At 36.1% G+C, this 24,546-nt stretch overlaps 1 protein-coding gene across 2 annotated transcripts in view; it reads left to right on the top strand.

The window, feature by feature from the left end:
- The window catches only part of MALRD1 (MAM and LDL receptor class A domain containing 1), a 784,828-nt gene that overhangs the window by 521,405 nt on the left and 238,877 nt on the right, over window positions 1–24,546 (top strand). The window lies entirely within an intron of this gene.

Genomic DNA, 24,546 nt, shown 5'->3' with positions numbered 1-24,546 from the left:
TCAATTACTCAGAATATGTTACCCTAAACTGCTCGACATTATCCCCAATTTAGAAGAGAATGGCATTTAACTAAACACCTACAACTCAGGCACTATAGAAGAGTGGTTAAGAACTAGGAGACTTGAGTCAAACTATGTTTGGGATCAGCTTTGCCACTGACTAGTTTGGGTGACTTTCTTTATTTTACTTTGCCTCTGTTTCCTTATCAATAAAATGTAGATGATAATGGTAGTACTTCCATCATAAATGTCTGCGAATGTTAAATACATTCATGTATGTGACGTGCTTGGAATAGTCCAGATACATAGTGAAACTTACATATCACATTTTATAGTTACAGTTATGTCACCATTCGTATTGGCCATGCTATATTTTCAAATGGTGTTTTATTGTCCTGCACTAGGTAACCGACTTCAAATCATATGCAAACACGTTGCCATAAAGTCTATCATGGAATTGTTGCTATTTGCCATTTAAAGTAAAGAACTTAAAACATGACGTCATATTTGTTTTTCTGCCACCTACTGCCACTAACAAAAGAGCATATATTATATGATACCATTTGGAGGGAGTATCCGTAACAGGCAGATGCGTAGAGGTAATTGCTTAGGGCTGAAGGAAAAAAGGGTGGGGAGTGACTGCTAATGAATATGGCCTTTTTTTGATAGGATGATGAAAATACATTTTTTTCTTTTTCTATGTTTATTATTTTTGAGACAGAGAGAAACAGAGAGAGAGAAACAGAGAGAGTGTGTGCGTCCAAGTGGGGGAGGGGCAGAGAGAGGAGGGGACAGAGGATCCAAAGCAGGCTCCACACTGACAGCAGCCAGTGCAGTGTGGGGCTCGATCTCATGAACCAAACTCATGACCTGAGCCCAAGTTGGACGTTCAACAAGCTGAGCCACCAGGTGCCCCAATATTCTCTATTTTTATGACAATTGTTGCACAACTTCATGAATATTCCAAAGCTATTAAATTGTAAACTTAATATAGGTGACCTTAATGGTATGTAAATTCTAAATTATAAATCAGTGAAGTTTTTAAAAAAATATATAAAGCAGGAGAGTTACGGGGATATGGTGGTGGTGGTGGTGGTGGTCGTCGTGGTGGCAGAGTAGTTTTGGGATTTTCCCAAGTTCGCACATCTAAACAGACCACCTAGTCAGTGAGTCACGGGAAACATAGACAACAAAATTAAGTGAAAATGCATCCCTATCAACCCAGTATACAAGCAAATAGGGACAAACCACCAACAACCACACGACTTGTGTAGTATTTATGTCTGTAAGGGAGAAGAGGAGAATCATCAAAGAGCCAGCAGCTATTCACTGGAAAATGCAGCCAGGTGGTTTGAGAATAACAGCTGGAACTGGAGGGTTTCACTCACTTATAGAATGAGTGGGCCCGAGGGCTCTGTGGTAGGTTCTGAGGGGTTGGAGCAGTTGACGCCATGAACTCTCAAACTGGAGCCACCATAAGTCTCTTCCATTCCAGAAGTTCACACTCAAAAACCAACCAAAGAAAACAGGAGCAGACACGGCACCGAGTAGACTAGGGAAAAATGAAGGGAAGAGAAGACCCACATCAAAGTAGGGAATGGGGACAAGCTAGAAAAATCTCAGAAAGCAAGGCACCATATGTTCTTATAGATTTATATAGCTTCTATAGACTTACAATCTTTTTCAGGGGTTTAGCAATAATCCTCTAACTTTGGCTACGTTGTTACAGAGCTTCAGTTTGCTCGTTTGCAAAATGACAGGATCATGATAGACTATCTCTGAGATTTTCCTGGGACCATCTGACAACTCTAGAATCTATGCATATTTTTAAAGTTTCAGAATAATTGAGAACAAAGTTGAAAATTGATTAAAAGTGGGTGTGGAAGGAGTTAGAGGATATATATGGTATTTATAGTTACAGTTATAGTTATAGTTATAGTTATAGTTATATTTGGTGGTTATCTACTTTACCCGCAAATAAAACTTTTTGAGCTTCATAGTTACTTTTTACTTTCCATTCAAAAACTTACAATTCAATTTATTAGATAATATTTAGTACATGGCCCACATAAAGCTCTATGTGTTATTTTTTATTTCTTTACATTCAGAATACATCATGGCACTATCTTCAATTTACTATCAAATCTATTGTGTTTTTCTAAAAAGAAAAACATGGCAAAAGCATAGGCCTAGGCCTAGTCTTTGGTCCGTCCAGGGACACATTAAGAAGTGTATCTCCTTTTTGGATAAGGGAACAAGGAAGCAAGTAGCTTATTCATAGAAAAACAAGTGACAGATTATGAACTTGATATCTCCTCTTTTTAAATTCAAGTTGATTTAAAATGGTATTTTTTAATCAAAGTCTGATAAAATGAAACTGCCATTCTATAGAAGAGAGAAGTAGGAATGAAATTTATATAGACGGTAAAGAAATAGTCCATTGTTGTAATTATAAAAGTGTCAATTCTCAATTTAAATAGTTACTCAGTTTTCAAGCAGAATATTACCTATTAAGTATAATCATTCAGCCAATACTTACAGTTTAGCATGAATACTAAGTAGCATTTATGTCAGATCTGGGGAGCCTGTTCTTCAAGACCTCTAGGTGCAATCTAGGTTTCCCTCTTGCTATCTGCTTTGTGGTTTGGGGCAAATCACAGGATCTTCCTTTGTCTCATTGTTCTCAGCTCTAAAATCATAAAAATACTGCTTCCGTCTCATAGACCTCTCACAGAACTAGGTCGTTTACTTTATGCAAAGTGCTCTCAAGAATGCATGAGATACTGTAAACACCGAATATTTGTTAGCTGAAAGCATAAAGGAACAACAAGAGTAGAAGACTTGATAATTGTTTTAGGCAGAACAATTTTTGTATCATCGTTTAAGATCTGGTTCTGTTCTGTTCACATGTTCAGCAAACTTTTATCGATTTCTAGGATTGCAGAAAACTCTGTGCAATGTACTATGAACATCTCCTCACAACAGGGCTGGAATGCATGTGTTATACAGTGTTTGGCTTTATTGATTTTCCATTTCTCCTCTCAGTGCCCCTTTCTTGACTGCGGGCATTTCCCTATATGCCCCCTGTGCCTTGTATTGCCTGGACTGCTCTGTGATTTGTCTCCAAGAAACTCATAAACCTCATACCTTAGGGTGGAAGCCAATAACAGTGTAAGATGTTGCCTTTTTCACTAAAATATCTAGAAGATTCAACTGAATGATGACCAGATTTTAGTTCAGGGAAAAGGAAGGAGTAATTTAGGGAATAGAAAATGCTTCCAGAAGTCAATAAAATCTTCTAAGTAGACAGTAGCACAGTAGCTACTCTGTCTTTCTCTAAACTCCTACAGAGCAAAACACATCATGCTCCCCAAATAATCCTCAATGTGAATGGAAGGAAATACCTTGGGAGTAAAGTAAGAGAAGCCAGCATCATTATAATTTTAGATGTCTAGTGAATTGTCTTCACAGAAACCTGAAAAGGCTTTCTTTTTTATTATAACCACTTTCACACCTTTCATTTTTTTTTCCCCTCAAAAACTGTATGTATGACTCCTAAGTGTCCTTTAAACAGTAATTGATCTGGAGTGAAAAATAGTGGCTTGATGATAATGATTTCAGTGCAGCATTACTCTGGATTCAAATTGAACTTGGGAGATCACAAAACAGTGATTGCTCTATATAAAGTTCACGAATACATAAATCTATAAACAGAAGCCTGTAGAGTTTGACTTCAAAACTTAACCTTCTTTACTTAGTTTAGATGAAAAGCTGTATTTCTGCTCAACATATGAGTGCTGCAAGTGTTGCTTTTAGATCTCAAACAATTTTCTTTTAAAGTATATGTTTCCAGGAAGAAAAGGAAAAAAAAAAAGAAAGCCATGATGGCAATGAGTAAAAAAATAATAATAATTAAACACCTCACCCTAATGAAATATGTAAAAGCCACCCATGTTTAATAACTAATGGATACATAATTTGGAGTACCATAGAACATAAGGATGGATGGACGGACGGCTGGATTGATGGGCAGACAGGTTGATTAATAGAAACCATTTACTCAAATCTTGGTATATATGTGAAAATTCAGATCAGAGCGAGTTTCTGCTTCATTGAGTTACATTCTGGTGGCAGTTGTGGATAATAAATAAAGTTATATGTAATATTGTGTCATGTGATTATAGATGCTATGAATAATACAGGCAGAAAGTGAGGGAGAATTATTACCCTGACTAGAATGGTAAGAAACAGTCTCTTTGGAGGTAACAGTAGAGCAAGGTCTTAAATGAAATAAGAGGTGACCGTGCAAACATCTCAGCGAAGCATTCCTCAGCCTCAGGACCTGCCAGGCAGTTTTACTCGGAGAAAAGCACATTGCTGGAGCAGAAGGAAAAAAGGGTAGGGGGATAGCAATGGGTCTCAGCGTTCAGAAATTTGTCATCAGAAATGCCTGCTCTGTACTGGGGATCTTCTGACAGTACGGGAGTTAAGCAAGCAGGCTGGAGTCGGTCTCCCTAGGGTTAAGTTCTGTCTCTGCCATTTACTGGACTTGTGACCTTAAATAAATGCTTATCAGTTCTGTGCCTCGGTTTCTCTATGGCAATAAAAATGAGACCTACTTTATAGGGTAATTGTGAGGATTTAACAAATTAATATATGCCAAGAGCTTTGAGGAGAAACTCTGTATGTTGACTAGTCAATAAATGCTAAGCATATGATTATCATCATAATCATCACCATTGTATTTAGTTTAATTTTCAGTAAAATGCCAGAAAATTGAGGTACCCAGAGGTTGTAATAACTAATACCAGACAGGTAGATTTCCTTACTGATGCTTAACAGCATAGGACCTTAGCTATAGTGAGCCACAACAGCATGGAATATTACTAAAATCACGATAAATGCCTTAGGGGTAAAAGCAGTCACTCTGGACCTGTCATATCTACCTTCTCTGTAATTTCAAATGCTCTTAAAATATAATATCAAGCATATCAGCTGATAGGAGTGTTTCAGTAATACTAATTGAAGTATCTTAAAACATTGTAAAACCTGTTTTTAAAGTTTTTAATATTCAACAAATTCTTATTGTTACGGACTTATTTTATTTTGGATTTAAAAGATCAATAAGGAGGGGGAGGGAAGAGAAAGTAAACCTGATGTACAAATGTTATAGAAACTAAACCAGTTCCAGTTCAAGGAAGTTCTTTCTTTATCTGATTATATCTGCCTATTTTTATTCTAGGTTTCCTTATAACTGCATCATATCTTCTGTGTCTGAGGCTAAAATTTTCTGCCAAGATTTGACATAAATTTATTAAATATACTCTTTTGGTGGGGAGAGGGGTGGGATGCTAATCCCATTCTCTGTTTTGAACTTTGACTCTAAGTCTAATTAACATACAGTGTTATGTTAATTTCAGGTGGACAACATAATGATTCACCATCTGCCTCCCTACTTCCCCTCTGGCAATTTGTTCTCTGTATTTAAAAGCCTGCGTTTTGTTTTGTTTTGTTTTGTTTGTTTCTTCTGTTTCTTTGTTCATTTGTTTTAGAAATACCACATATGAGTGAAATCATATGGTATTGGTCTTTCTCTGACTGACTTATTTTACTTAGCATCATACTTTCTAGGTCCATCCATGTGGATGCAAATGGCAAGATTTCATTCTCTTTTTATGACTAATATTCCAGCACGTGCGTGTGTGTGTGTGTGTGTGTGTGTGTGTGTCTTCGTGTGTGTATACCACATCTTCTTCATCCATTGATCTATAGATGACTTGGGCTGCTTCCATATCTTGGTTATTATAAATAATAAACAATAAACATAATGGTGCATATATATTTTTTTCAAATTAGTGTTTTCATTTCCTCTTGGTAAATACCCCAAATTTGTTAAATATACTCTTTATATCAGCACAGATCATATCTTTAAACCTGGTACTTCAAATTAAACTTTATCTATTGGCTAGGTAAAATGCCCATTGTTTCTTAAATGGAAAAATTAGCCTTATTTAAAGTAAATACTTCACATTCGTGCAAATATCTTTTATTAAAAACAAAAAGTGCGGGGGTGCCGGGTGGCTCAGGTCATGAGTTCACGGTTCAGGAGTTCGAGCCCCGCTTCAGGCTCTGCGCTGACAGTGCAGAGTCTGCTTGGGATTTTTTCTCTCTCCCTCTCTCTCTCTGCACCTCCTGTTCTCTCTCTGTCTCTCTCTCTCTCTCTCTCTCAAAAGAAATAAACTTTAAAAAAGTGTGAAGGGCAAATTTTAAGATATTTTGTCATAGTTTATATACTTCCAACTTCAATTATCAGTATTAGTAACATGGACATATATAAATGCGTATTTTATTTAATATATGCCATATAATGTAAAAACTCATCATTTTGGCTCTTCAGTCGAATAAAGGTAACTGATTTTTATGGACTCAAAAATTTTGATTCTTCATCAATATGGAAAAGTGATATCAATTTGCTGACTTATAAACAAAGACTACAGATTTTTTAAGCCTATCATTGTTTGTTGTGGAGATTATTTACTGTTTGCAAAATATCCATTTCTTCCCATGTTTCCCAGACCCTTCTGGGTATGTGGATTAATGTGAAAAGAGGTGGCCAATGTGCTCTGAGTAAGTGACATGTCATTTCCAGGCAGAGGCGTTTACAAGCTGGTGGACAACCCTCTGGGTCTCCCTCCTAATGCTGTGGTAGAGGAGGCCTTATTTTCCAGATGTTTTGTCTCCATCTGCCTGGTCCCAGGAGAAAGTCTCTCTCACACTTTTTTTTTCAGATATGTATACTAAGTGACCCTCTAAAAATGGTGTTTCTGATACTTGGGGGTTATTTTTTTTTGTGTCCTATAATCTACTTAGTCTTACCTAACATGCCATGTGATTTCCTGTATTCCAGAGGGGAATACTTCTATAGCTAGAGCTATCATAGAATTATACTATACATATGTAGGGTTGTATTTGACATTGGGTTGTCCAACATTGTAACCTTGGGAGCAGATACGTTTCTGTCTTTGAGGTTACATCCTGAGGATTGTGGTGGCTTGACTAATGAGCAAAAAGAAATCACAACCAAGCTATCAATCCTTTGCAGATTTTCTCAAGCTGAAGATGTAAAAGAGAAGGATACTTACCTTTCCAATTCTAATATTCTAAATATTTTAAGAAAGAACTTTCAGCAACCCTGGCTCTAGACTTGTGGGGAAAGTAGTCAGGAGGAAAAAAGTTGACACTAAGCCAAATTCAGAACCAAGAGGTGGAGAGTCTTTGTGGAACCAACCCCCTGCTCCCAATCATTGCCGGCTATGGCCCTCATTTTGTTTTATTGCTTGAATTGATTTGAAAAGGCCTCAGGAGAGACGCTTCATTGTCACAGTCAACCACCAACATAGTTCTTCAATAAGACTTAGAACTGATTTATTTGCTTCTTGTAAAATCAGGGCATAGATTCTTGTTCTTGGTCCCATGCCCATATTTTTAAACACAGAACTATGCAATTGAGTTTATTATATTTTTAATCAGCTATTTTAAATTTAAAAAAATCAAAGACATGGATAGATCCAGTTACTTCAATATTATATTGAAATCATTTATTACATACCTAGAAAATAATCGGATATTTATCTTTTAGTATGACTGATAAGATTAGTGTTCCATTGTCAAAAAGATCCATATTTAAAGCTGTGATTATAATCATATCACAGCAATAAACTAAATACTATAATTGATGTGATTATACTTGATTATGATCCAGGCACAATGATATAACTTGATTCATTCATAATATTAAGGAAAAATAATTATTTGAGCATACATTTCAGTATGGTTGAAATATCCTTTGAAATACCCCTATTAAGGCCACTATAAATCTGAAAACTAACATTATACTTGGTTCATGTAGTTTCTAATTAGAATCTGTTTTAATTACAATGAACATTTCCACATTTAATATCTTGGCCAGTAAGACCATTGCATAGAGTATTTATGATGATATGGCACTTCAATTTTTACTGAACTATATTTTAACAATTATTTTCTATTCAAAATTAATATTCATATCAATAAGACGTCCATTTTAAATTAATGATAAATCTTTTTTAATTTTTATATTACTCAGTTGAATGGTATGTTCTTCAGTTTTGAAACATTATTACAAATATATATACAAGATACAGGTGTACTTTAAATAAATAGAGGTAGAACTCAAGAAACTTAATTGGATCAAACATAAAGAACTAAGTTTCAATAAAATTTGTATGTATATATTAAGCCAAGGCTAGAAACGAAATTTCTTGTCTATTTGATGCAACACATATACACAGAGGCATATATGAGTTTCTGAAAAACCTCATATTTTGAATAATCACATGAGAAAAAGGACTTATGGGAAAATAGGATTGGGGCAAGCCACTATAAGCATAGGTAACTGAGTTGTAGACTGCTAATATAAACAATAACAACCATAATAAAAATACTAGCACAGTATAAAGCATTTTAAGATTATAATAGAGGAACTTTTCAGTAAATGTATTACTTTACCTCAAAAGGGGGTTGAGTTGGCAAGCAAGAAATCGTGATGGAAGGGTGGTATAAAAAAAGTTTAAGGGGTGTCTAGGTGGCTCAGTTGGTTAAGCATCAGACTCTTAGTTTCAGCTCAGGTCATGGTTTCACAGTTCATTTCGTGACATCAAGCTCCATGTTGGGCTGTGCACTGACAGCAAGGAGCCTGCTTGGGATTCTCTTTCTCGGCCCCTCCGCACTCATGCACACTCACTCTTGGCTCTCTCCCTCAGAATAAATAAATAAACTTAAACATTAAGACCATTTAATTTTGGAGACAAGGAAAAAGTGCCCAAAGACTGGGAAAACTATGCAATACGTAAGTACTTCCAAAAGAGAGTGTGTGGAGAATGAGTGGACTAGGTAAAGAACTTGCTGAACAGCCTGTATCCTTTCTTGGCTCTCTGGCTCAGCTGTGTTGCTATACCTCCTTGGTGGCAAAGACATTAGTGAAGAAAATCATGTAGGAATCAACACTACTTCTGTGTTGTATTGGCCCAATTCCCTCACTGGCCACTTGCATACAATCTCCATTGTTCTACGGAAACATGCATTGCATATGTAAAAATGGAGACAGTAAAAGGAAACTGATACATACTGGACACCTAGTGGGTGCCAAGGTCAAACCAGACCCCTGCACATACATAGTTTCTTTTAAGAAAGGAATAAAGATGTTTAATACAGAATGGGTTCTTGAAGGATTTGAGCAAAATAAGTCACACCGATTGTCTGGAGAGTTGCCTCAGCGGATTTGGGAAATACAGAGTTTTAAATTGTTGATTCAAAGGTCAGGAAGGAGCTCAGCAAAAGAAACCAAGTGTGGTTTGGATTTCTTTCCACTAGTTTGCTTTTTGGTCTTTTGGTCTTTATACATTCTCATGATAATTTCTGGGAAGTCTCTAGGTTAATTAGGTCTAGTTTAATTGCCAATAGTATTAAGCACAAAGGGAGTTTATTTAAGGATAGGAAGAATCTGAGGAAACCCAAGATCAGGAACACAGTCCAGCTTCAGGAACATTCTAAAACCAAGATTGAAGAGGGATCTTGAGTTGTGCTTTTTCTGGGCCTCTTGTCTCTTAACTGCATCTCTCTGTACATTTGTTTCACTGCCCTCTCTCTGTGGAACCAGCTTTCTCTGCTTCACCATGCATAGGCAGAACACATGACTACACCTCATAATTGTTGCAGAAACCCATTAGTTATATTTCTAAGTTTTCTGTTAGGGGACTCTGATTGACTGAGCTTGTGTCAAATGACCATCATCAGACATATGGTATACATAAGCCTACTGGGACCCCAGCCTGGTGACCATTTGGATGAGAGGGAATCATCACATGAAGGGAATGAGGTAAACAATAAACAAGTCCACGGGGAGCACATTGACAATGTATTCTTAGAATGTTCACGCAACAAGTCACTCATTCAACAAATATTAACATAATACTTCCCATAGACAAGTGTTGAAGTATAGTACACAGATGAATAGATTATTCATTATCGACTTAGAGTATGCAGTAGGAACAGAGAAGGGGGGGAAGGGTCTATGGAGAATTGTGGGGAAGATGACAGTTCAGGATAGGCACTTTCAGCTCTAGTCTTTATGTGTACCTTTCATCTGGCAGGGAAGAAAAAAAAAGGTGGAGAAAGAGGCAAAGAGCATATATACCAAGCGTAATTTAAAAGACGGGGCACCTGGTGTCTCAGTAAGTTGAGCATCTGACTCTTGGTTTCAGCTCAGATCATGATTTCATGGTTCGTGGGTTCAAGCCCTGTGTCACTCTGCACTGACAGTGCTGAGCCTGCTTGGGATCTCTCTCTGCCCTTCCCCCACCCATGCTCCCCACCTCTCTCTCTCCCTCCCTCTCTCTCTGTCTCCCTCCCTCTCTCTCAAAATAAATAAAATAACCAAATAAACTTTAAATTTTTTTAAAGTTTTCCTTATAAACATTGCATATCAATTTAACTTATAACTAATTAGCCAAAATTCTGTCGCATGTTCAAACCATGAGGAAATCCAAGGCATGTGTTTATTTAAAACTAAGGAAGAAGAAGGGAGTGGGTATTTGTTTAGAGACCTAATAGCCTACCAGAAGTTCCTACTAGGCAATTTCTCAGCCTAAGAGCATACAGAATTATGACTTTAAAGGTATATTGTCAAACCCTCCTTCACAACATCCTGTTCTTTGTTGTTTCTCCATATGCTCTCTGCTAAGGGTGACTACTGCTTAGTTCTCAGAATTTGGGTGTCTCCCCGTAAGTCATCCCCTTAAACCTTTCTTAAACCCCCCTGTCTTCCCTCAAGATTGTTTTCCTTTTTCGTAATTTCTTGACCAGGAAATATTTTCTAATTTAGTAAGTGAATTGATACAGTGTTTTAATTTGCATACACAATTAATAATGAGGTTAAATCTTTTTTTTTTAACCAATATGCTCATTATTGGTCATTCATATTTCTTTTGAGAATTGTCCATTCAAAAAAAAGACAGTCTTTTTAACAAATCATGCTGGGAAAGTTGGACAGCAACATGCAGAAGAATGAAACTAGACCACTTTCTTACACCACACACAAAAATAAAGTCAAAATGGATGAAAGACCTAAATGTGAGATAGGAAAGCATCAAAACCCTAGAGGAGAAAGCAGGCAACAACTTCTTTGAGCTCAGCTTCAGCAATATCTTACTCAACACATCTCCAAAGGCAAGGGAATTAAAAGCAAAAATGAACTATTGCAACCTCGTCAAGATAAAAAAGCTTCTGCACTGCAAAGGAAACAATCAACTGAATTAAAATGCAACGACGGTATGGAGAAGATATTTACAAATGACATATCAGATAAAGGATTAGTATCCAAAATCTATGAAGAACTTACCAAACTCAACACCCGAAAAACAAATAATCCAGTGAAGAAATGGGCAGAAGACATGAATAGACACTTTCCAAAGACATCCAGACAGCCAATAGACACATGAAAAGATGCTCAACGTCACTCATCATGAAGGAAATACAAATCAACAGCACACTGAAATACCACCTCACACTGGTCTGAGTGGCTAAAATGAACAAATGAGGAAACTACAGATGCTGGCGAGGATGTGGAGAAATGGGAACCCTCTTGCACTGTTGGTGGGAATGCAAACTGGTATAGCCACTTTGGAAAAGAGTACGGAGGTTCCTTAAAAAATTAAAAATAGAACTACCCTATGACTCAGCAATAGAAGTACTAGGAATTTACCCAAGGGATACAGGAATGCTGTTGCATAGGGGCACTTCTACCCCAATGTTTATTTTTTTTTATTTTTTTTTTTTTTAAATTTTTTTTTTTCAACGTTTATTTATTTTTGGGACAGAGAGAGACAGAGCATGAACGGGGGAGGGGCAGAGAGAGAGAGGGAGACACAGAATCGGAAACAGGCTCCAGGCTCTGAGCCATCAGCCCAGAGCCTGACGCGGGGCTCGAACTCCCGGACCGCGAGATCGTGACCTGGCTGAAGTCGGACGCTTAACCGACTGCGCCACCCAGGCGCCCCTACCCCAATGTTTATACCAGTGCTTTCAACAATAGCTAAATTATGGAAAGAGCCTAAATGTCCATCAACTGATGAATGGATAAAGAAGATGTGGTTTATATATACAATTTATACTACTTGGCAATGAGAAAGAATGAAATCATGCCATTTGCAGCAACGTGGATGGAACTGGAAGGTATTATGCTGAGTGAAATAAGTCATGCAGAGAAGGACAGATATCATATGTTTTCAATGTTTTCACTCATATGTGGGTCTTGAGAAACTTAACAGAAGACCATGGGGGAAGGGAAGGGGGAAAAATAGTTACAAACAGAGAGGGAGGGAGGCAAACCACAAGACACTTTTAAATACAGAGAAAAAACTGAGGGTGGATGGGGGAGTGGGGGAAAGGGGAAAATGGGTGATGGGCATTGAGGAGGGCATTTGTTGGGATGAGCACTGGGTGTTGTATGTAAGCCAGTTTGACACTAAATTATATTAAAAAAAAAAAAAGATCTACAAAAAATAAATAAACCACTCTATTGGGGTATGATTGACATAAAAAAATAAAATCAGAAAAAAAAAAAAGAGAAAGAGAGAGAGAATTGCCCATTCATTTCCTTGCCAAAGATTTCTATTTAGTTGTTTGCTTTCTTGTGTTATTTGGGACATGCTCTTTCTTCACTGATTATATAAACCATTTTATAAGATATATACTAAACATGTTTTTCATGCTTTTAATTGTCTTTTCATATTGTTTATAGAACTTTCACTGAGAACATTTCATTTACTTGGTTTAATTTAATTCTATTCCATTTAATTGAATTTAATTTAATGAAGGTTTTACTTTATAGGTTTGCTTTTGTCATTAAGTTTAAGAAATACTCTGAAATTAAAAATGTTCTTCATGTTTTTCTGTTTTTCATCTTTATATTTTAGTGCTTATATTGAAATGTCTTTGCACCATACTTTTACATCACCATATTTTGTCTAACTTTTATTATGCTTTATATATTTTGTTGTTCCTTTTTCCCAAGTTCCCTACCCACACAATTCACCATGTTGTTGTTGTTGTTGTTGTTGTTGTTGTTGTTTTCTTTTTTACAACATGCTGGTACATTTTACTTTCCTAGTAGTGTGATCTATTTTATTTTTTAATTTGCTGTGCTTTGCACTGAGGGAACACCCTGGTTTCATTTTAGTTGTTTATTTCTTAGTGGTTAATTAGAATTCTCTTAATTGTCTTACTCTGGTGGAAACTAAAATGTGGAATTAGGTGATTATCCTGATTATCAAGGACTCATAGGAATTCATTTGGAAGGGTGATGCTTTCATTTTCTTAATTGCTTTAAATATAAGCATAATCCAAAGTATTGAAAGATTCTTTTAATCTATACTAAAGCTAAATATGTTGACTGAATTATAAAACAAAGAAAGTAAACCAAAAAGAAATGAAAATGTTAAGTTCATCATTTTATTATTCACTAATTGATCTGTTACTACTGTTAATATATCTCTAGATCCTCATTAGCATGAGCTATTTTACGTCTAGATATACTTTTATGAGTTGAGTCATTGAATATTATCTCAGTACATATTAAATATTGTAAGTACTTTGAAATGAAGTTGAGTGGAATACAGCTTTTGGGAGGCATGGGATGCACTTGCCCATAAGCTATGGAATGTCTTCAAGAGACCATGAGGACATATGCGCTGTGAGGCAGGTGGAGTCCTTGTACAAAAGGTCAACTGTAGCCTGTGATCAGATGACCTGAAAAATTTAGAATCTCCAGTTGTCCAGGATCCCAGAAAGCCCATGTCCAGAAATCAGTCCTCTCCCTGCATAATTTTATAGCCTTTTTTCTCATTGTTTCTGATGCTAATATTAGACATAGTCTCGTATGAAAACTGTGTTTTTGTGAAAAGGCAAACCTTTGTTTTCTTTCCTTTCTCTTTTTCTCTTTTTGTGGTTCTCTCTTGCCCCGCTCTTTCTCTCTCATTCTTCTTTGCTGAATTTGCTAAAACAATTTTACTTCCTTTTGTGAAATGCATCAGTGATTGTGGCACTCAACCCTGGTGGCACACTAAAATCTCTTGGGGAGCTTAAAATAATATCTCTACCCAGACCTCATTCCAGACCAATTAAACTGTTATCTCTGGGTATGGAGTTCAGGCTTCCATACTTTTTCAGGCTTTAGGTAATTCTAATGTGTAGCCAGTAATGTGAGCCCTGATTATACATATAAAAGAAGAGTATTTTAAATTATAGCTTCAGCTTAATGTTAGAATAAAATGATTCCCCAAGTTACTGTCCACAAATTAAGCGCATTATCTATACTTTGGAAATTTCTTATGTGTACTTAAAATGTAAAACTGTTTCCAAATTTAAGTTGAACATAAAGCCAGGCTTTGCATAACACCTGCTCCTAGCACAGTGCCCAGCCTTCAGTAGACAATCAGCAAATATTTTTGCCTTTAAAAATTTCCTTAATTGTGGTAAAATCCACAGAACATAAAATTTACCATCTTAATCGTTTTTAAGTGTGCAGTTCAATGACCCTAAGATATTTACATTGTTGTGTTACCATCGCCATCATCTATCTAATAACTCCTCATCTTGTAAAACTGGAACTCTGTACCCAGTAAATAGTAACTCCCCATTTCCCCCCATCCCTGGCCCCTGGCAACCAGCATTCTACTTTCTGTTTCTGTGCATTTGATTAAGTGCCTCATATAGGTGTTGCGATTTGCTTACTTCACTTGCATAAGATGTTTCTCCATGTTGTAGCATACACCAGAATTTCCTTCATTTTATGGCTGAATTATATTCCATTTTAGGTATATAACATATTTTATTTATCCATTCTTCTGTCAGTGTGCACTTGGATAACTTCCACCTTTTGGCTATGGTGAATGCTGCTATGAATGTGGGTGTATAGATACCTGAGGCCTCGATTTCATTCTGGTTTTTTTTTTTTTTGGTTTGTTTGCTTTTTAGTTTTATGTCCCAAAGTGGAATTGTGGTGTCATATGGTAATCATATTTTAGTTTTTTCAAGGCCACCGTTCTGTTACTTGTGGTCACTGAGCCATTCTCAACAGCAGCACACAAGCATTCCAATTTCTCCATATTCCCCCCAAAACTTGATATCTTTAAAAATGTTTGTTTATTTATTTTGAGAGAGAGAGAGAGAGAAAGCAAGACTGGGGGGAGGGGCAGAGAGAGAGGAGAGAGAGAATCTCAAGCAGCCTCCTTGCTGTCAGCACTGTGCCTGACATGGGACTCGATCTCACAAACGGTGAGATCATGACCTGAGCTGAAATCAAGAGTCGGTCGCTTAATAGATCAGGTGCCCCTGATTTTTTTTTAAAATAATAGTCATTCTAATGGGTATGAGGTGGTATCTTATTTTGGTTTAGATTTGCATTTTTCTAATTTCCATTAGTGATGGCCAGCACCTTTGCATGTGCTTATTGGCCATTTGTCTATCTTCTTGTCAGTAACATAATTTCTTTGCTCTCACGCATAGATTTTTTTGATCTCCCATAGTCTGTGACACAGTCTGTTGAACAGTGCCTTCTGATATTCATTCTTCAAGGACAGTGATGTCATTATAGAGAATCAGTTTTGTGAGGTGATGAACTGAACTTCCAAGTTGTAGCTACTAGTAATATAGTGAGCATTTTCATTTTTCTATAGATGTGTCAACTTCTCTAGCTTTTACTGTATGCAGTGCTGATTTGTATAAACTTCCAAAGGCAACGTGGATGAGAGCCTGTAAATATCAAACTTATTTACATTTGTATTTCAGCTTTCTCAATTAAAAAAAATAGCTTTATTTTTAGTTATGTGCTTTGGCAGTAAATACTATTGTATAAATAGTTTCATGCTAATTTTTTAAATTTCAATCTCATGAAATTCCGTCTAAATGAAGCATTTTTTTAAAAATAGGGGCTAAAACGTGTGAGACATTAAATGAGCTAAAAATATTACATCTCTACTGCCACAGCCTGCCTATATATATTTCTGAACATCAAATAGAGGGAAAGATGCAAAGGTCTGTCTTCTGTAAAGTGTCAAGGACGGTTCCAAAATGAAGTGCACAAAGGAAAGCCGGGCTGATCACAGGTGCATTCACGGGCACGTCCATTTTAAGAAGCTTCATATTTAGAAATGGAGTTCTAAAGATCAGTTTCCTTAAAACTCTATTCCTTTATCCCTATTGTAAAATCTTTACGTACTCTCTGATGTCCCTGTGCATTCCTTTCCTTCCGATCTACATGTCAGGTCTGCCAAAAATCAAATTCCTAAATACATGAGGCTTAGTTCTAGGTCTTTTTTTATGCTTCAGTGGTCTGTCAGTCTACCCCTTCGTTATTTCCACACCATCTTGCTTATTATAATGTTTAATTAAGTTTATTTATCTGAAGTATATAGTCTCTTGACTTTGATCTTTCACAGGAGTGTCTTGGCTTTTTGTTTGCCTTTTGTTATTCATATGTATATGATACTGGATATCATACATATACGTATACATATACATATACATACACATATACATATACATGCACATATACATACACATACACATACACATACACATATACATATACATATACATATACATATACATATACATATACATATACATGTATGGCCATATGTATATACATCCATATTCATGTCCATATGTATCCATCTACCACTTCTCAGGGGCAGGTTTCCCATTAACTCTAAGGCAGCAGGTATCAGTCGGCTATTCACTTTTTTGTGGGAGGCTCCAATAAATCCCTGCCATGAGTAGGTCCTGAGCCAGGGAAGTTGTCTGCAGATTTCAATAGCAGTTTCCAATTGGCTGAATCCATTCCGTTTCTGGCTTTGAAGACTCCTATATGTGAAAACATATTTCAATATTTTGTTACACAATGTAGATATTTCCTCTTAGATGGTCTTAATAAGGTGACTAAAATCTAACACTGCCAAAACTGCTAGTCGAAAAATGATTTTCTGTCCATAATATTTTTAAAAATGTCAAATACAGTATTAACATGAAGGTGTTTGGGATGTTTTGTAACATGCATTATGAAAAATTATAATATATTTTTTGAAAGCTTAGCCATATAAAATGTACATCTTTTCCCCAGATGTCAGTCTTGCTTTAGTCTTTAGGAAATAATGTACTGTTTGGTGAGCTTTTCTTTAAAATAACTTATGAAACATATTAAGCAATTTAAATACAATGTTGAGTTTGACAGTGAATCGATTGATCACCCAGGTGTTTCTAGTCTAAAAGTATTATTTTGTGTTCTAAGAAAACCTCTACTATTAAATATTTTTATCATTTTCCAAATTTCCTTAAAAATATAGAACATGCACTTTAATTATATTCTCATTTTGATTTCTTTTGATTGGAAAACCAATATCTTAGATATGATATAGCCTGATAGGCTTTGAAATCATTGCCTGAGTTTGAATTTTAATGCTACAATTTCTCAGCTGTGTGGACTGGGACAAGTTAGTTAACCACACTGTGCCTCTTCTATAAAATTCAGTTACTGTGAAAATGTATTGATTTAATCTTTGCAGAGTAATTAAAACAATACATAGCATATTGTAATGAACAATTAGTACAATCTGTTAATACTGATATCATTTTCTAATTCTGTTTAGAAAGTAAATGATAATATAGGGGTGCCTGGGTGGCTCAGTTAGTTAAGTATCTGTCTTTGGCTCAGGTCATGAGCTCATGACTTGTGAGTTCAAGCCCTGCATGGAGCTCCACACTCACAATGTGTAGCTTGCTTGGGATTCTCTCTCTCTCTCTCTCTCTCTCTCTCTCTCTCTCTCTCTCTCTCCCTCTTTCTGCCTCTCCCTAACTCGTGCTTTCTCTCTCTCTCTCAAAATAAATAAACTTTAAAAAATGTTTTAAAAAAGTAAATGATAATATAAAATATTATTAATGTTTTCACAAATAGTGTTTTGTTATAGAAAGAATGCTGGCGTAGGATGAATGAATTACGACTTCCAACACCTATAAATCAAGGACAATTTCACCAGCTTTATATATTTCATTTCAGCTAAATCTTATAAGAACCCATTTTATACATAAAGAAACTAAGGTTTTGAGATGGCAAGCAGTCAATAATCAAGAAAATATGGAAACGCTAACAGTAGAACATTTACCAAACTGTCCAGCATATACTGAAAACTTTGCATACATTATCTCATTTAATGTTCACATCAAATCCATATAGGAACTTGAATATCTGCATCTGTCAGAGAAGGGTTCTGCTCCTCAGAAAGATCAAGTACTTGGGGTGGCTGAGTGGGTCAGTCAGTTAAGCATCTGACTCTTGATTTTGGCTTGGGTCATGATCTCACGGTTTGTGAGATCTCACGGTTGTTTGGGATTCTCTCTCTCTGCCCCTCCCCTGTTCTCTCTCTTTCTCAAAATAAATAAGTAAACTTAAAAAAAAACGTAAAAGAAAGTTCAATTAATTTAACCAAATCACACAGCTGTTACAGATTTTACTCAGGCAGATTTTAAGATTTTGTTAAAAAATATTTTAAATATTGAAATTTTTTGTAAATTAGTTTATAATTACATAGTACCTCCAAATGTTTGAGTCTCAACTTTAATAATCATCATCGGTCCACAGTGCTCCTATTAAATTCTGAAGATCTGATCGAAATACTCTATTGACGATAGAGCGCATAATAAAATTTTATAAATCTTACAAATATGAGGGAGTTCAATAGCAAGGGTCAAAGATAATACTTACTGTTATTAGACTTGTTTGTATTCATTTTATGCAGAAAAGCATAACTTGATCATTGTTTGACCCTGAAATTTGCACATAAATTGAAAATTATATAACAGTGTCCTGGAGTAACCTTAATACATAAATAATAGACAAGAAGGGCTAATTAAAAAGTCTGAATTAGATTGTTCAGCATTTCAAAATCTCTTATTCTTCATTAAAGTCCATTAATGATATAGAAATCAGAGAGGCGCTAGAACCTTATAAACTTAGGAAGGCTGTATATTTTTTTACATGGGATTATTTTTTATTACGTGTATTATTGGCCATTGTTGTTGTCCTCCTCCTTCCACAGTCAGACCAACATAGATCAATAATAGATGCGATTAACTGCTTATATTCTTTTTGAGTTTCTTTCTCTGAAACCAATTTTACCAACCTTAAGAAAATCAAGGTCATTTTTGCTAATGATTATGAGATGAGCGCATAGAAACGTAATAAAGGCAAAAAATGGGTGAAAAAGATGTGCATCTGTGGACCATGCATAGGTGAGCATTACGAAGTATATTTGTGAGGCCGGAAGTAGGGAAAGATAAAGTAACAGGCAAAAGAAGGCAGCATGTGCATCTTTTTGTCGTGTTTAGCATGTCTGACATGTTGTAGAAAAATCCAACAATGTATCGTAAGGTTCTCAACTCAGGAAAACATTCAGATTGAGATGTGGATATCAGATTATCAGCCCCCAGGTGGCAAATAAAACCATGATGCCCAAGGAAGAGCAGAGGAAAATAAAGCAGGGTTACAATTTGTTCTGCTAGCATTTAAAAGATTTGCCCTGGAAAAGGAGCCAAGATGAGAAGGAAGGTGAAGAAATGGCAGAGTAGCGGGAAAGGATTCATTCGTTTAGCCAAGGAGCTAAAGGAACTGAGGGTTTAGAAAAAGAAGGCATTTTTGGCATATCAGAGGCAACTGTGAGGTCCAGAATGGAAAGGGTTGATGCTTCTTTTAAAATGGCAATCAGGTACTCATCAGATAGCTGAACAAGGATATGAAGGATAGAAAAGAGGTGGGAGAGAGTGAGGATGTCTGAATCACTAAACCACTGAAAGTGTTTGTTCTTGCATAAAGGTATCACATTCTGAGTTTTGTTGTTGGTGGTGTTTTGGTTTCTTCTAATTTCTCCCTCCTTCCTCTCGGGCCTTCTAATAATAATTTTTGTCTAAACCGTTAAGTCACTGATTTGATGTGTGTATGGCGTAGGGTTCAGCAATCTCTTGTTCTTTTTTATTTTAGTGTTTATTTATTTTTGAGAGATAGAGAGACAGAGTATGAGTGGGGGAGGGGTAGAGAGAGAGACACACACAATCCGAAGCTAGCTCCAGGCTCTGAGCTGTCAGCATAGAGCCCGATGCGGGGCTCAAACCCATTGAACACTGAGATCATCACCTGAGCTAAGTCGGATGCTTAACTGACTGAGCCACCCAGGTGCCTCTATTGCTCTTAAATAATATGAAGAGTCCATAAAGAAAACTGGATATTTAACATATGTCCAGATCTAAGAAAAAAAAATCTTAAAAGTTGAAAATCTGAGTCTCATGCATAGGAGCAGTTTATAAAGTCACCTTTTTGCATACAAACATGAAAAATCAGTCTTTAGGATATTTCCCATTTAGTGTGCACCTTGCTTCTGTGTATCACCAGTCGAATCTCATTTTTTATGTGTCCCTAAACACTAAGACATGGCCGAGCAACTCTGATAACACTTCCGATAATTTCAACACGAGATCACTGAGGTTGCATTTTCAGAAGTCCTGCTGTGAATTGTCTGATATGTGCACTGACCTTCTTAAAACCTAGCAATTTTTCTAACATAGATGGATTTAAATGCTCCTGCTGAATAGAAACTATGGAAGGTATTGTTAATTTCCGGATGCTTGAAAATACAGGTCAGGCGATATTAAGCCCTCAGCAGTGTTGAGATCTCCTTTCACTTGCAAACTTGCCCCTGATAGCATTTCTAGAACCAGAGAGCACTCAAGCGAAATAAGCAGTTCATCTGTGAAGGAAGGTTTGAGGTGCATGATTTTTTCCCAAAATACTCTTTAGCCTATTTCTTCTCTACACCAGATGTTGCTCTTTCTTCAAACAGATCTGAATCTTCCATATTTTCAACATGTTGCCAAACTGACGTGTTAAGGAAACCAGCAAGGATGGAGTTTTAAAAAGGAAATTCGTAAGAAAGTACTTGGTCTCAGTCAGGTGGTCTGGTCTATCTTTCTAATTCGTTAAATGACCAACTGAGATGATAGACACTTTGAAAGGCCATCAACTGAATTAAATCAACTGTATTAAATATTTATTAATGTGACACTATAAGCTAGTACTACTTTTTACTGTTGTCTGAGAGCAACACATGCATATGTTTAATTATAGGGCTAAACATGTATTACTAATACACTTTTATCACCAGGTTGTAAATTCTTTGAAGGTAAGAACTGTTGCAGTATCCACCATGTTGTCTGGCAATTGCTCAATACGTGTTTCTAAGATGAATAAATAAGATTCTAAATTGATAACATCGCTGGATGTAAACCTATAGTCATTATAGCTTAGGAACAATGACACCTTAATGGCAAGAAGCAATGTAGTCCCCAGAGATTGGTTTCTGATAGCATGTTCCATTAAAAAGAATCAGGGCTTCTTGGAAAAATTCTAGGACTGGGCCAGGAAACATACAAGATGAGTGTGAAGCAACCAATAGTGCTAGAAAATAAGGTAGTATGTAAGAAGAAAAGTCTACGTCGTAAAAAAAAGGAGAAAAGTTTACATTGATGGGGTATGTCACAGAGACAGAGGAGCCAATTAAAAGAGCTCCTCTTGGGGCGCCTGGGTGGCGCAGTCGGTTAAGCGTCCGACTTCAGCCAGGTCACGATCTCGCGGTCCGTGAGTTCGAGCCCCGTGTCAGGCTCTGGGCTGATGGCTCGGAGCCTGGAGCCTGTTTCCGATTCTGTGTCTCCCTCTCTCTCTGCCCCTCCCCCTGTCTCTCTCTGTCCCAAAAATAAATAAACGTTGAAAAAAAAAAATTAAAAAAAAAAATAAATAAATAAAAAAAATAAAAAGAGCTCCTCTTGGCCAAAGCTTGAACAGTTTGAGCAACAAAGTTGCCTTGTATTATGACTCAAATTATACATGTTCTTGAGTCCATACCGATATAAATATTGACTGAATAAATACATAAATGAGAGAGAAGAGACAACATTCCCATGTATAAGAATTCCAAATAATTAACTTAGATTATTAATGTAGATTCTGTGCCCTGAAGGAAGAGAGCATAGTTCACCTTAGATGTGGCCTACACCCAGTAATTTCCTTCCAAAGAATACAGTATGGAAAGGGATAGAAAAAGAGTAACTTTACAGTGGAGAATCATGGTTCACCAGACAGGGGAACAAGGTCAACAGAAACAGTGCCAAGTCATATTAATAGCGTGTACCCTTGTCATTAGGTGATGAAAATAACACCTCTGTATTCTTTCTTCCTCAAACCCATTAATTCTATCAGGAGGGGGAAAATAATGCCAGTAGAAAGGTATCCTACAAAATACTTGGCCAGTACTCTCCAAATGTAAGTCATCAGCAACCTGGGAAACCTGAGAAACTGTCAGAGTGAAGAGTCACCTAAGAAGACATGACATTACCAACTCAATAGCATGGTCTTCAAAGGCAGGGAATATGCCCATTATGTCTTTTATGTCTTGCATATGATAAGTATATTCTGCATGAAAAATGAAGGTGCTTAAAATACACATGCCCACGTGAAACTTACTGTCTGAAACTGAGAACATATTGAATATCATGCCTTGAAAAAGATGATAAAACTAGTGTTTGCCCACAAATATAGTCTATAGAACGATTATATCTCGTTATGTATAATGAACCCTGTGTATAAAATTATTTTAATCCATACATAAAATTAAAGGTACAAGAGCTTCTTAGTTGTAAATTCTGTTTCAGAGCAGAATAAAATCTGTTTTAAATTGGAATTATTTTCAGGTTGGTGGCAGTTTGTTCAAATCCACAGTGGATTAGTTTTACATATACATCATGCTTTTATGGGATCCAATATTTTATGTTACAGCTATAGTATATTATAGACCTGTTCTTCTTTCTAGGATTTTTAAGTTTAGGCTTTAGTTTTAGGTCTTTAGGACTCTGTCAGTTTTTTTTTTCTAAAATAAATATTTAATCTAGTGGTTTTTATATGCCATTTTCTGCCAGCCAAATTGTCTTCAACTCTCTATTCCGAACACCAGTGTTCTTTCCATTCTTACATTATTAACTACAGAATATGTGGCATTATCTTTATTTTTGTATATTTGTCAACCCGGTTAGTGAATACTGCTTTTATCAGTTTGTCTGAATTAATAAATTGAAAATGGATAAATACATGTAAGACATTCTCACTAAAATAATCTACCTTTTCTATTTATTGCAATGATTTTGGTAGCAACTGTCTGATTATATTCTTGTCTTAAAGAACATCTACCTTTTTTAAGAATTATAGGTTCTTTTTTGTTTTTTCTTGGTAAGACTCATATGCTATAGAAATTAGTCATTGCTTGGTTTGCTGCAATTCAAAGCCCTGACTTGATTTCTTTTCCTGTTTTGCTATTCCATATTGTTAAGGAAATAAGCCTCATTGAGTTATGTAGTCTATTTGAGTCATTTTTAAAAACTAAAGAACTACGTATTTAAAGTCAAAACACATTTCCTCTGTGGGATAATTATATATGGCTCCACAGCCTATGGCATGGAAAAATAAAATAATCTCCAATGCACAGACTTGCATACTAAATAATATCCACATACTGCTCTGGGTTAACTGTAAATTCTCACTAGTGTTAATTAAAAATTATGTGGCAAAGATTCTAAACCACTCAATGAACATGACCTTTAGTTCTTCTTGTTGATGCCCACAGTTAAGATATTTGCTGTTTTCTCAGATGCCTTCTCTTCATTCTTTATATTTATACTGCAATTTACTGGTAAATTATTTCTAGAAATTATACAGGCTTTAACTATTGTATTATGGGGATGATTCCAAAACTAGGGAAATGAATTTTTATCAAATCCTTAGAGATTTACCGAACCTTGAGAAAATTACCCTCCCCTTGAATGAATTACCCTCCCCTTAGGCACACCGGCTCTGAACCTATAATAATCTATGTAACAAAGGGATTGCTGAGATTTATTTAATTTGTTGAATTAGGCAAAAGTAGTTTGGGACCTTTAATGCATACTTCTTTGAAGGTATGAAGTATCATCATTGGACTTAATATCATTTACAATGATATTCAGATATGCGAACTGCTATAGATTGCTTTGGGTAATATGGACTTTTAACAATAGTTGTTCTTCCAATCCATGAGAGTAGAATATCTTTCCATTTTTTGGTATCATCTTCAACTTCTTTCATCAATGTTCTATAGCTTTCAGAGTACAGGTCTTTCAGTTCCATGGTTAAGTTTCTTCCTAGGTATTTTATTATTTTTGGTGCAATTTTTTTTTTGCTTTTTTTAAATTCTATTTATTAGAGATAGATAAAGGGGGAGCGGCAGAGAGAGAGGGAGACAGAGAATCCCAAGCAGGGTTTCACTGACAGTGCAGGATTCGAGCTCACAAACTGTGCGATCATGACCCGAGCCAAAAGCA

Source organism: Puma concolor, chromosome B4 (assembly GCF_028749965.1).
Source record: "Puma concolor isolate L17-30 chromosome B4, mPumCon1.1.hap2, whole genome shotgun sequence".
Lineage (NCBI taxonomy): Eukaryota > Metazoa > Chordata > Mammalia > Carnivora > Felidae > Puma > Puma concolor.
This window is presented reverse-complemented; position numbering and strand designations above follow the sequence as displayed.